Raw genomic sequence first — 14046 nt, 5'->3', positions numbered from 1 at the left:
CCCAAAGCCCTGCAGCTAGACTTCTCTTGAGAACTTGAGCAGATTTTCAATGGGATGACCAAGACCTAATATTAGCCTTCATTGTAGGATCCCAGGACTGCCTCTCAGGACCCATATGTAGAAGTTCTCATAGGTTTCCTTGAGATTTGAATGGCATAAAAAATACAGATGCCAGCAAGAATTTGCTATCATGGCTTTTCCTCACAATCGCCCACCTTACTTTCTCCAAGGTGTTCTTTTATCTTGATTTTTCCTCTTATACTAAGTCCAAGCTTGCTCTGCAGAGCCAGATTCTCCCCTACTCTTCATTTTTACTTTCTCAAATAAGCTTGGCCACTGCAATTTGGTCATTTTGTTCACTTCTTCGTTCAAGATGAGAACCTGGAATCTAATTTCAGGAGAGGTGAGCAGCCCAGAACCTGGTGACATGTAGTTGGTGAGACACTTTTAGAAGTAGAATGCCTGATAGGAGATTGATAGAAATTTGACCCATGTTGTACTCATATTGTGTCTTTGCTATATAAATTATCCCTGAGAAAGGAACTCAGTGGCCACCCACTTGGGACCCCTACTGTCTCTCAGGAGCTATCTCTTAATAAACCTTTCCTGCTCTTAACCTCCATTGTCCTTTGAAATGCATTCTTTGATTTCAGGGGACATAAACTCAGCCTATCTGAAATCTAGCAGGTTGGGAGTTATATTTCTGTTGTATCAAAAGCAGAACCAAAGCCCAATAGGACAAACATTAAATCCTAAAGCTTCATATCTAGCAGTTGAAACACTACCAAAAGCTTGGGAAGAACTTCCTCTAGCACTGGTGATTGTAGCCACATGGCCATGGTAAAGCTGGCTGTGCTTACTGCTCACAGCTTTCCCTGATGAGTGTTGCATGCTATTATTTCCTCTACATACCTGGGGTCACCAATGCAGCTTCATCCTCCTTCTCATAGCTTCATATGTATCATAGCCTATGACTCCAAATCCTAAACACACTTCCTGTCTTAGCGGGCTTTCCTTTGAAATCTTGGTAGGAGCTGCCATTATTCCATAACTCTTGAGTTTTGCCTAGTTATAAAACCAGTATCACATAGATGACCCCAAGGTCTACTAGCGTTAAGAGCTATACATAGGCCCACTTGAAGCACAACTACAGTGGCAGTAGAATGCTTTACCAGGTAAACACAGGGAAATAAATCCCTGCAGGGAAGTCTGTGTGTGCAGGGCAACTAGAGTCTCTTTTCTGAAAAGATTCTTTCCTGAAATAAATTTGAATTTCTACATTTCTTAGATAGTGATGAATTGTGTGACTGGAGGTTTCTGGGATGCCCTCCAGGAATTTTTCTTATCACACCAATGCAAAGCATTGGACTCCTATTTTAAATCACCTAATCACTTTAGCAGTCACTCCCTTTTTGGTCTGTACCTTTACATATAGTCTTTTTTCCCCTATAAGTTCCAAATTTTCTAAATCTTTTTGCTCTACTCTTTTTTGCTCCTGACTCTCACTGTAAATCTGATTAAAGGCACCCAATAATTCCTATGCTATAGATTGAATTTTCTTTTACCTTGAAAATTTCTTCCCTAAATAAACTAGTCCATCACCCTTAAATTTGACTTCAAAAAATTATCCAGGCAAAGAGAAAAACGTAGCCACATTGTTTTTATCAATAAGTTTGGCTTCTAGTGCAGTTCCCAAAGAGATTTCATTTCCATTTGTAACCTCATCAGCATATCCTTTACTGTCCACATTGCTAACAAACATTTTGTTTTCTGTATCCCCACTAGAATCATGTTAAGTTCCACAGACAGCATCCTATGGTTTCTTTATCCTGTTCATCCCACTCTTCCAAACTTTTCCCATAAACCAATTCTAAAAGTTCTTTCACCACCCATCAAGTATAGCTATGATCTATGTCCCTATGAGGTAAGACAAAAGAAATAAAAACTAGATAAAAAGGACAAAAGGAAATAAAGATTTAAAGTTATACTTAACTGTAGCTTCATGACATAAAAGCTACTTAAGCATTTTTCTTTTTCAGGAAACAAAAAAATTTTCTAAAGGCCTTAAAGAAAATAATCCTGTAAATCCAAACTCTGAATCTCTTATTTTTTTTTTCTTTTCTTTTCTCTTTTTTTTTTTGTACCAGGGATCGAACTAGGGTCCTTGCGCTTGCGCAGCAGGCAGCGAAGCCACTGAGCTAAATCACAGCCCTGGATCTCTCCTTTTCACCTTTAAATTTCACTTCCTCTGAGCTGAGGATTTAGCTCAGTGGTTCTGCTGCCTGCCTTGCAAGTGCAGGACCTGGGTTCGATCCCTGGTACCCAAATAAAAACAAAAATAAAAACAAAAGGTTTGCAGGGGATTTATCTCAGTGGTTCTGCTGCCTGCCTCACAAGCACAAGGTCTTGAGTTCGAACCCTGGTACAAAAAAAAAAGTTAAATTGCACTTCCTACATCCCCAGGAAGCAGCAATATCGGTGGGTAGTATATCTCAATTTCAAACACATGTAGATAGCTTGTATTGTAATCTGACAGACTGTAGGAATACACATCCTAGATCACCCATCTTGAAGACATTCCCTTAACTATAACCAATTCTGGCTTATAATGTCTCTTATTTCTCTAACCACTCAAACTCCATTCTTGAGTGTGTCCTAAAATCTGTCTAATAAATCCTTCTTGTATCTCTTACTGATGCATTCCAAAAATTTCCTGACTGAAACAGGAGTCAGGAAACCTAAAAACTTATTTTACAAGGGTGGGATAAGTTCCTTATTTCAGCCTTTCAGACATTCAGACCTAGCCCACTAATATCTATTTATCTATCTATCTATCTATAAATATATATATTTCTGTTTTAGTTTTCTGTCACTGAAATGAAAATAGCAGATAATTAATATATAAAGAAAAATTTTGTTTTCCAGTTTTGGTGTTTCTAGTCCTAGATAGGGCAGATTTGTTGCTTTGAACCTCTTATGTATGTACTGGATGCCAATGACAGGGATGCTGGGGCAGAGAAAACTATTTTATAGCCAAAAAAAATGAACAGAGGAGCAGGTTCCCACAATGACTTCTGAGGGCACGTGACCAATGTCCTAAGGGTTCTCACTGAGTCCCATCTACTAAAAGTCCATAGTGTCTCCAAGTAGCACAAACCTGGAGATAAATCCTTTAACATATGAGACTTTGGGGAAAATTTATCATTCAACTATAACAGTTAATACAATTTTCAGAGAAAAAGCCACAAACAATTTTCTTTGACAGTACCTGAATGAATTTCACTTTTTGTGGGGCTTAAGAACTACACTTGATCTTAGCCAAAAGGCCGAGAAGCAATATTGTGGGGCTTATGAACTAAACAAAAATTGAATGACCCTAAATCACAAAAAGGAGAAATTGAAGTTTTTAAGGGAAAAATCTAGGTCAGAGCTAAGAATATATGAGGAAAGTCACACATTGGAAGAATGCTGAAAGAGATTTTAAAATCTTTGTTAGTTCTGCAAATGTAAAGCACTGGGAAAAATATTGACAGAATTCTTTACTTATAGGCTATAAGCCTGTGTTACCCAACTTTCCTTTTATGTCACCTGCCAAACCTTTCCTGAAACAATTTTAGTAAGAGTGCTAATCAAAGCAAGGTAATTCTGATATATCCATCAATTGTGCTCTTTTTTTTCTATAAGAAGTAGAAATTTATTCATTTAATCTCCTATAAAAGAAGACAATTCAAGGATAATGTGGAATAGCAATAGTTTAGGAAATCTGTTATGATAAAACATACCAAGCTTCACAGTTTTTAATATATAGAGAAAAAATTTTAAGCAGGTTAAGCACGTTATAGAATTCTCTTTTAAGATGATTTTAGTCAAATTTTTCTCTTTTCCACTCCTGTTACTCCTTTTCCTTCTCTTTCCCTCCTCTCTTCTTGCCTCTCATCCTCTCTCTTCTTTCTCTCTCTCGTTCACATACACAGAGATGCACACATACACCAAAAATATATTTGCTGTATTCTATCCATATTCTTTCATTTTTTACTGCCACCAATTGACTTAGATTTTCTCCATATTTCATTTTTTAAGATGACTTTTAATTATAGTTGCTAGTTATTGTTATCATCTTCAGGCAGCTATTATGAAGTTAGAACAATACAAATATTGTCCCAAGAGATGAAGGGCAATAGTAAATAAAGAATATGACCAACTAAAACTCATACCTCTATAGGATGTTCTAGTCACGACAGTTTTATTAGCCAGCTTGGCATCACTGGAACTCTCTACCTGACACACACAACTTAAATGAAGTAAGCTTTACATAGCTCACAGGTTTAGAGATTTCCATCCAGGGTGTGGTAGAGAAGTTTCTCACATAATAGTGGATAAGAAGAAAAGCAAGGGAACAGCACCAGAGAAGAAGAAGCCAGGATCCACATATAGAAACAAAAGTCATACCTCTATGACCCATGCAGACATTCCTACAAGTGTACTTTTCTAATCTCCTAGGCAGCTTACAAGTCAATTAAGAGCAATCCAGTTAAACTCACAGAACAGCTTATCTTAAGTGATGAATGTGGAAATACCCAGTGCTATGAATGAGTAGGAAAAGATATTGTGGAATTGATAAGAATGAACCAATCTTAGAAGATAGAGATGGTGTTGCCTTTTGGAGGAGAAGGGAGGCAAACTTACTGACCAGTATAATAAAAATTATTGTGTTCCTATAGAGCAAAAAAGTTGTCATGTTTAATCCCAACATAAAATAAGCAAGACTGATTTTCTGCATCACAACCCATTGCCTTGTGAGGTGTCACCTGGCCCTGTTCACATAAGAAGCTTGCTAACTATACTCTTGGCACTATTTGTATATAGATAAGGATGTGTTTTTCAAAGCCCAGACTCAAAGAGAATACCTAAAATGTGTTGTATGAAAAAGATCTTCCAATTCTCTGCATGTTCATAATACAGTCAAGGTTGTAAAGATATAGCTGAAAAATCAATAAATATTCATTAATTATAAAATAATAAAATGGTGGTCTAGTAGGTAATTTTATGTGATCACTATGAGTGTGTCTGCTAATGTGAGTAATAAAGCCTAGGTAGCTTTTTATTAGCTATTATGCTGGTGAAACTCATGAACACTCCATAAATCATTCACCATAGTAAGTAAACTGTCTCTTGTACCACCACCTCAAGCGTTCTACTGTGCTTCTGCTTAAGAATTTATTACTCTGTATTGTGGTAATATTTGTCCTTAAACAAACAGCTGGCTACTTAAGGGCAGGGAATTCAGCTATGATTTGCCACATACAATGCTTAACACATAACTAGTTTTGATAAATTAATTAAAAAATGTGTTCAGAGGGATGAATTCCAAAGTAAGTGGAATTTTTTTTCCTGAAAAAAAGATTTAATGAAGTAGTAGAACTACTGCTCCTTTCAGCCTATATTAATCAGTGTCTGATGAATTCCTATATCTCAGCAAATATTGACTCATGAGTGGGATCATTGCTGTGATTGTACCTGACCATGCAGTTTAGAAGTCTTTGGAAGTTATTTACAGAAGGAGGTAAAAAACCTTTGTAGGCACTTCTGGCTGCGCTGTGGAGCAGCCTGCTGCAGAGCTCCAGCCCTTCTCTCAGAGGGACACTAGGTGATGGCAGCCAGGCTCCTCACAGCCTGGCCTCAGGGCCTGATCCATGGAATTGGCCCTAGGGCAGCAGGAACCTGTTGTTTCAGAAGTTGGTGACCTTTGAGGATGTGGCTGTGTACTTCACTCAGATGGAATGGGATGGCCTGTCCCCTGCACACAGAGCCCTGTATAGGGATGTGATGCTGGAGAATTATGGACATGTGGCCTCCCTAGGGTTTCCACTTCTGAAACCAGCTGTGATCTCACACCTGGAGAGAGGAGGTGAGCTGGAGGGCCTATCTCCTCTGGCCATTGTGACTGGAACAGGCCCTCGGGTCCTCTGGACTGTAGGTATCGATATACAGACAAACAATAATTTGACAAAGGAAATGTATGAAGAAAAAGACCGCACATCATTTGAACTTCTGAAGGACTTTTCCCTGGAAACAGACTTTTTAGAAGCCTATATGCCACAGCAACAACAGGAAGTCCACTCAGCAGGAAGGTTGACAAAGGAAAACAGCAATAGCATGGATGGAACAGTGAAAGATGAAACAAGCTCCATGGAGGAGTGTTCCTTTAATAACAGTACAAACTTGTTTCAGCATCATAGTATCTCCACTGAAGAGCAGCACCCTGGTTGTATAGGATTGATGAAAGCCTTCAGCTTTGACACAGAACTTATTAAGTATGAAATAATTAATACTGTGGAAAGTACTTTGAAATGTGAAAATTTTGTGTAAAGCTTCACATTTAACTCTCAACCTAGTCAGCATCTAGAAAACTATACTGTATAGAAGCCTTACCAGTGTGTGGAATGTGGCAAAGCCTTCAGTGTTAATGCAAAATTAATTTGGCATCAAAGACTTCATAGTGGGGAGAAACCCTTCAAATGTTTGGAGTGTGGGAAATGCTTCAATTACAGTTCCCATTATATCACACATCAGACAATCCACAGTGGGGAGAAGCCCTATCAATGTAAGATTTGTGGGAAAGCCTTTAGTGTTAATGAGAGTCTTAGTAGGCATCAGAGGACCCATACAGGAGAGAAACCCTATCAGTGCCAGGAGTGTGGAACTGGCTTTAGCTGTAGTTCTGCATATATTACACACTGGAGAGTCCACACTGGAGAGAAACCTTATGAGTGCAGTGATTGTGGGAAAGCTTTCAATGTTAATGCAAAATTAATTCAACATCAGAGAATCCACACTGGAGAGAAACTTTATGTGTGCAGTGAGTGTGGGAAAGGCTTCAGGTGCAGCTCCTAGCTTAGGCAGCATCAGAGTATCCATACTGGAGAGAAACCCTATCCATGTAAAGAGTGTGGAAAAGCCTTCAATAATAATGCAAAACTCATTCAGCATCAAAGAATCCACACAGGTGAGAAGCCTTATGGGTGCAAAGAATGTGGAAAAGCCTTCAGTGTCGAAGGAAAGTTAATCCAGCATCAGAGAATCCACACTGGTGAGAAATCATATGGGTGTAATGAATGTGGAAAAGCCTTTAGGTGTAACTCTCAGCTTCAACAGCATCTGAGGATCCATACTGGGGAGAAGCCCTATAAGTGTGATGAGTGTGGAAAGACTTTCAGTGTTAATGCAAAACTAATGCAACATCAGAGAATTCACACTAGGGAGAAGCCTTTTGAATGTAATGAATGTGGGAAATGCTTTACTTCTAAAAGAAACCTGCTTGATCATCACCGAATCCATACTGGAGAAAAGCCTTATCAGTCCACGGAATGTGGGAAATCTTTCAGTATCAATGCCAAGTTAACTAGACATCAACGGATACATACTGGAGAAAAACCTTTCAAGTGTATGGAATGTGAGAAAGCATTCAGCTGTAGTTCTGACTATATTGTGCACCAGAGAATTCATACTGGAGAGAAACCCTTTCAGTGTAAGGAGTGTGGAAAAGCCTTCCATGTTAATGCCCATTTAATTTGACATCAGAGAAGCCACACTGGGGAGAAACCTTTCCATTGTGTGGAGTGTGACAAAGGTTTCAGCTTTAGTGTATCATACACCAGACTGTCCACACTTGGAAGAAACTTTATGTGTGTAATATCTGTGGGAAAGCCTTCAGGTTTACCTTCCAACTCAGTCAGCATCAGAGTGTCCATAAAGAAGGGAAATGTTAGTAATGAGAAGGATGAAGAAGCTCTGAAGGTTAATGCTGAAATAGATCATGCATCATCAGATTCACCCTGGAGGAATACTCTAGGAAGGAAATGAATGTGGCAAAGACTTTACATGGAAACATATTTTCTGTTTTATTCAATTTTTAATGAGGACTGTATCACTAGTTAAAAAATAGTATCTAAAGGACCAGGGATTATCTCAGTGGTTCCACCACCTGTCCCGCAAGCACAAGGACCCAAGTTCAATCCCCCGTACCAAAAAAACCCAAAAACAAAACAAAAAAATAATATCTAAAAATAAATAACTTTGTTTTATACCAACAACCAGCTAGAAAATACTGAAGAAAATATCTCCTTCCCAGCAGTATCAAGAACAGTAGATTTTGTAGAAACAGTTGTTTTGTGGAACCTATATGGTGAAAATTATAATTCTCCACTGAGGGCTACCAGAGGAAGCTTGAATAGAGAGATAAAAAAAAATTGTGTTCTTATATAGAAAAACCCATATTATAAAGGTATCTGCTCTACCTAAACTAATTTATTTCTGTTTAATTTTTGGCACAAGCATGTATTTTATAAAGAAGAAAAACAAAGATTTCACTTTTATGAAATAGGAAACTTCAAAGTACCAGATGAATGCTAGAAACAAAATGTTGATAAATTGATCATTTGTATGTTTTTGTTTTAAATACTCCCAAGTAAAGTTAAGAAGGTAAAGCATTAAAAAAAAAAAAAAAAGCTTTGTAGATACCAGCTAGCTAGCTTGAGAAAACCAACAATCCTTTAACCCAAGCTTAATGGGAGATTCTAGTCAGATCTCAGAGGACCAGAATGCTGATAGAAATACAGACAGTAAAGACAAGGCTTAGGTGGTTTTCATTGGAAAGAAGAACTCCATTATCATTTTGGAATAGAAACCCCGTATGTTAGACTATGGGAGAAAATTTATCTATGTTTTCCCCATTTCCTGAAAGTTGGAAAGAGTGATATTAACAGTGATATTAAGAGTGATATCAAGGACAACAGAATAATTAATCCAGTGGAAGAAATTTTAAGGTGGCCCAATGCTCATGCTGTGTTATGGGTACTGCTTGCAGGTCTACAGTGAGAAGTGGGAGCAAGAAGACTATTTGAAAAGTTTTCATTTTCACCTGAAAAGAAGTGCTTGAAATGTTGGGACAAAAGAAAGAGAGTATGGTTACTAGAGAGATTAGCATTTAAAAAAAAATAAAGCCAAGTATTTTTTGCATCAGAACAATAGCAAAAATGGCATGAGGGCATCTCATGAGTCAATAAGACCCCATCCCAGGCTTAATGGTATCAAAAAGTAAAGCTATAATTTGAAGACACCCATTCAGGAGCCTTGGTAAAGAAATACCACCTAAATAATTTGTTCCTTGTATTCATTTCACAATGCTTTGCCATCCAGGCTCTCAGAGGTCTCTGCAGCTATGGCTCAAAGGGGCCTGGCTACTGATCAGTAGGTGGCAGACCTTGGCATCATCCACATGGTGATGGTTTTACAGACACACAGAATGCAAGAGTTATGGGTCATGGAGTCTTCCACCCAGATTTTAGAAGAAGGCCTATGGGAACGACTGTGTACCCCTGAGAGGGGAGTGCACAAAGCTTTGGAAGTGAAGCTTAAAGTTCAGCAAAGACCTCAGGAAATTGGAGATGTCATATACATAGAATGTCTCAAGAGGAAAGGCAGCAATGCCATAGGAGTAGGACTACTCAATCCCTCAGGGATACACACCTTTTCATAACTTGCCTTGGGTGTGGAACATTGTACTACAGGATTTGATATTTGCACTGTGATCTTGCCTCGGTCTCATTCCTCTCCATGTCCCTGATTATGCTTTTTGTAATGGGAAAATTTACCATGTTCCATTGTACAGTGGAAATTTTTATCTTTCTGTCTGTCTGACTTTTTGCTTTTGTTTTTTGAAACAGGGTCTTGCTAGGTGGTCCAGACTGGCCTCAAATTCACGACAATCATCTTGCCTTAGCCTTCTAAATGCCAAGATTACAGACATGAATCATAATCCCAGGCCTAACTTGATTTTTATAGAGTTCCAGGTAATAGTTTGCCATGAGTATCAGAAGAGTCTTTGGATATGTACTTTTCAGCAATGCTGGAAATATTAATACTTTGGTGACATTTTGAGATGAGCTAAATCCATTTTGCTTGATGAGATGGACATAGTCTTTTGGGGACAAGGGATAGCATGTTATGCTTTAGACCTGGAATGTCTCACAAAAGACATGTGTTTAAAGGTGGGACTTTTGAAAGGTGATTGGATCATGAGGGAACCACACATATCAGTGGATTAATCCATCGATAAATTCATGGCTGAATGTGCTTCAGAAGTTGGGCCACTTGAGGTACAACCTAGAAGGGTATATCTTGCTCTCTGGTCTCCTGTCTTCTCTCTACTTTCTGGCTGCCATAAACAGCTTTGTTCCACTAGACCCTTCTACCATGAACTTCCTGCCTTGGACCCTGCCAGATATGGACTGAATCCTCTCAAAAACAATGATCCAAAATAAACTTCACCTTTTTTAATTTGTAGGGGCTGGGGATTTTGTCCCAGCTATGAGTAAGTGAATAAGAAATAGTATAATTATTGTTCCCTGACAGTCTATTAAGTCAGGTTACATGAGCTTCTATATCTAGGCAAATACTTCATATATATGTTAATACAGAATAATAGTCATATCTCAAAAAGATAACAACAGTAAACTGCCTTTTGAAAATAAATGTAATAAAAATTCAATATATTTGTTTGGCTTGCTTCCATGACAAAGAAAAACTTATGTTGCTGTCAGTAAAAATGATGTCCCTCAGCCTTTGTAGGCTGCATTGATGAGTTTTTTCTTGTTATATTTTGAAGTGGGAAGCTTGCTCCTTGTCATCTTCAATTTGACATTTTGCAAGAATTAGAAATGTAAGTCAGGTTCGTAAACATGCTACATATTGTTTCCTTCCCACTAGCTGACTATGACTAATTTTAAAAGTCAACAATGTCAGATTTCAATTTTTTTGTTCACTGAATTACCACAATGTACATTGAAAATCTGATCTTTTCTGTTTTTATTGTTCTAAATGTTTTTATGAAATGATTAAAACAAAAGAAAAAGAACACCTGAGTTTAACAGCTAGTTTTATTTTACCTTTGCTTAAATATAATCTAAACTTATTTAATCAGGCAATGGTGGAGTAATTACCTTTATAATACAGCATGTATAAACTAAAAAGAAAATCATTCTCTTCATTGGCTTCCAAAATTTATTGAACATTTTTTTCTTTGGTTTGTTGCCTACTCTCTGAAATGCATATATATATGGTCAATAGATTGTTTATAAAAGTCAATGACACAAATGGCTAATATGAAGGATTTCAATGGACCACACATTTCAGAAAATATTAACTATTTTTATAGAGAGAATAAAAATTTTCCCCAAAGTATGTTAATTCTTTACTTTGGGAGCTTATTTCTTCTACTTGTAGGGTCATACGACTATATAAAGAATAGGTATATGTTTGCATTTCATTTGCAAGCTTTGCTTTAATCATATGTTCAATCCAATAGTTACTCATATCAACAACAAATGCTTACTAAATGTCTACAGATATTCATATATTATATCCAATAACAAAAATGCATAATTAGATTAACTTGTGATGTAATGTTATTTTGATTTCTTGAACAAAGGATTGAAGTTGTCTTGAATAATGAATATGTCCAACACTCCCACTCAGAGATTTTTCTTCATAATTTGTTTTACTACCCTCAGATATCAGTACAATGCTGATAGAGAGCACTTAATAGAAATGCCATGAAAACTAGAAGTATAGCTTCATTATGAAAACAAAAAACTTATGTTGAAAATACTAATTTAAGTTTAGGACATCTAGACTAGCAAATTTGGGAACCAAACTACTAAATTAAAAAATAATTGGTTTTAAAATACAAAAAAAAATATGAAGATGTGTGTATCAGTCAGGGTTTACTAGAGAAACATTTTTAATATTACCCATGTACATATAAACACATGTATACATTATATATACATATATATGATACATACTGGATTTACTAAGTAGGCTTATAATGGCTGTCTGCAGAATCAGTGCAGATATAGAAAGCATGCACTTCAAATTGATAGAAGCTGTGAGTATATATAAGAAACCCTCCAGGGATATAGCTTCAGTGGCATGGAGCCTGGCTGGCAAGTGCAAGGACCTGAGTTCAATTTCAGGTATATATATATATAAAAGAAGCCCACAGCTAACATCATATTGAATGTCCAAAAGCCAAAAGCTTTATATCTAAGAACTACAAGAAGATAAGATTGCCTACTTCCACTGCTTTTATTCAAGTCCTAGACAGAGCAATTAAACAATTGAAAAAATTATATAAATTTCAAAAGAAAGGTAAATAATCACCATTTGAATATACATGATCTTACATATAAAAAAACCAACAAAGACGCCACCAAAATAACTATTTGAACTAATAAATCTTCAGCAAGTTTCAGGTAAAAAAATCAACATGCAAATTTCTATATTATGTCTATTTGAAAATGGTGAATTACCTAAAAGAGAATAATCACATTTAACATAATCCATGACAAAATGAGTGACATTTTTCACAAAACTAGAAAAAAATGTCTCAAACTCCTATGGAATGGAACCATAAGAAAACCACGAAAACAATCTTGAGCAAAAAGAATAAGGCAGGTGGAGTTTTACCACCTAACTTCAAAATACGCTATAAAGCTATACTAATCAAAACCACATGGTATTGACATAAACAGATACACATAGATCAATGGAATAGAGGAGAGGGCCTAGAAATAAAGTTATGAATATACATTCAACAAAAATTTGCCAAAAGTCTTAAGGACATGCATTAAAAAGGACAATCCTTTTTAATATATGATGCTGGTAAAACTGTCACAGGCCAATGAATGAAATTAGAACCTTATGTCTCATCCACTGCAAAGCCCACCTGAAAATCGACTAAAGATTTAAATGTAAGACCTGAAGCTATGAAACTACTTTAGAAGAAATCATAGCGGAAACACTTCAGGACATTGAAATGGGGAAGGATTTTTTGGACAAAAGCCCCAAAGCATAGGAAACACAATTAAATGTAGATAAATGTGACTATTTCAGTAAGTAAACAATCAATAGAGTGAAGACACAGTTTATAAAAGAGGAGAAAATACTTGTGAATTTAACATTTGATAAGAGGATAATATTCACAATATACAAGAAACTCAATTCCATAGCAAAATAAAAATGAGCCCACTTAAAATATTCATAATAAATTCTCCCAGCCTGCAGGACAGAGCAGAAGCGCTCCGGTTCTGGAGGGCACCTGGGCGTCATGGGAGGTCTCCATGGCTACTGAGCCTGTGGAGCCAGCAGTGCCTTCGCTAGTGGATCCTTACTTCACACGCTGGTAGAAAGCTGATCTCAAAGGAAAACCTTGTGAGGACCATGGTATACTACAACACTCTAACTGAATAAATATGTGTCATCACATTAGCAGAATTTCATCCAGTGCTTAAAAATGGAAAAACGATTAAAAGTATTTCCTATCAGATCAGCACCATCTGTAGCAGACTTCAGAACAAGGTTTCTGTTAAGCTGGGGACACAGTTTCTAACAGAACTTGCACCTTTGTGTAAGATTTACTGTTCAGATGGAGAAGAATATACCATATCTAGCTGTGTTAGAGCCATCTATTCTTTAAGAAAAGCCATCCACTGAAGGCTACATTGCAGTTGTTTCACCCAAATTTGAGGAAAGTAAAAGGTTTATTGACACAAAAATAGTATGAAGAACTCGTGGAGAAAGGCAGCAATGGCACAACAAGTATTTCATGAAGATTGAGGTTCTTACCTTACCTGATTTAAGCCATCAGTGAGTGTACCAGGATGCATAAAGCATACTTCACACCCAGCCATCAGCAAGGGAGGACTCCTTCTTCATTTAACCCAGTTTCCCCCTTTGTTCTGTATAAGAAGTTGACATTTGTCTTCAACTCCCAGACCTACCCTGCCCAGTTATTCCCTCTGTTCTTTTCTTCTAACAGTCAGCAAATAAGGGCTATTTTTCTGATTAAAAACAACCAGACCTTAGCCAGGCACAGTGGTGCATACCTGTAATCCCAGCTGCTTTGGAGGTTAAGGTAGGAGGATCACAAGTTGGAGGCCAGCCTGGGCAACTTAGCTAGACTCTCTCAAAATAAAAAGGGCTGGA

General features: G+C 37.1%; 3 pseudogenes; 2 read left to right on the top strand and 1 right to left on the bottom strand.

The window, feature by feature from the left end:
• Positions 1-3194: 3194 nt before the first annotated feature.
• LOC147830037 (U2 spliceosomal RNA) lies at positions 3195-3338 on the bottom strand (annotated as a pseudogene).
• Positions 3339-5650: 2312 nt separating this feature from the next.
• On the top strand, positions 5651-7769 carry LOC101720487 (uncharacterized; annotated as a pseudogene).
• A 5400-nt stretch (positions 7770-13169) lies between these two features.
• Positions 13170-13670, top strand: LOC101720838 (protein Abitram pseudogene; annotated as a pseudogene).
• The last annotated feature ends 376 nt before the right edge of the window (positions 13671-14046 follow it).

The sequence above is a fragment of the Heterocephalus glaber genome, unplaced genomic scaffold (genome assembly GCF_053883595.1).
Source record: "Heterocephalus glaber isolate CG9 unplaced genomic scaffold, H.glaber_assembly_v1.0 deba00000331, whole genome shotgun sequence".
In the NCBI taxonomy this organism is placed as follows: domain Eukaryota; kingdom Metazoa; phylum Chordata; class Mammalia; order Rodentia; family Bathyergidae; genus Heterocephalus; species Heterocephalus glaber.
This window is presented reverse-complemented; position numbering and strand designations above follow the sequence as displayed.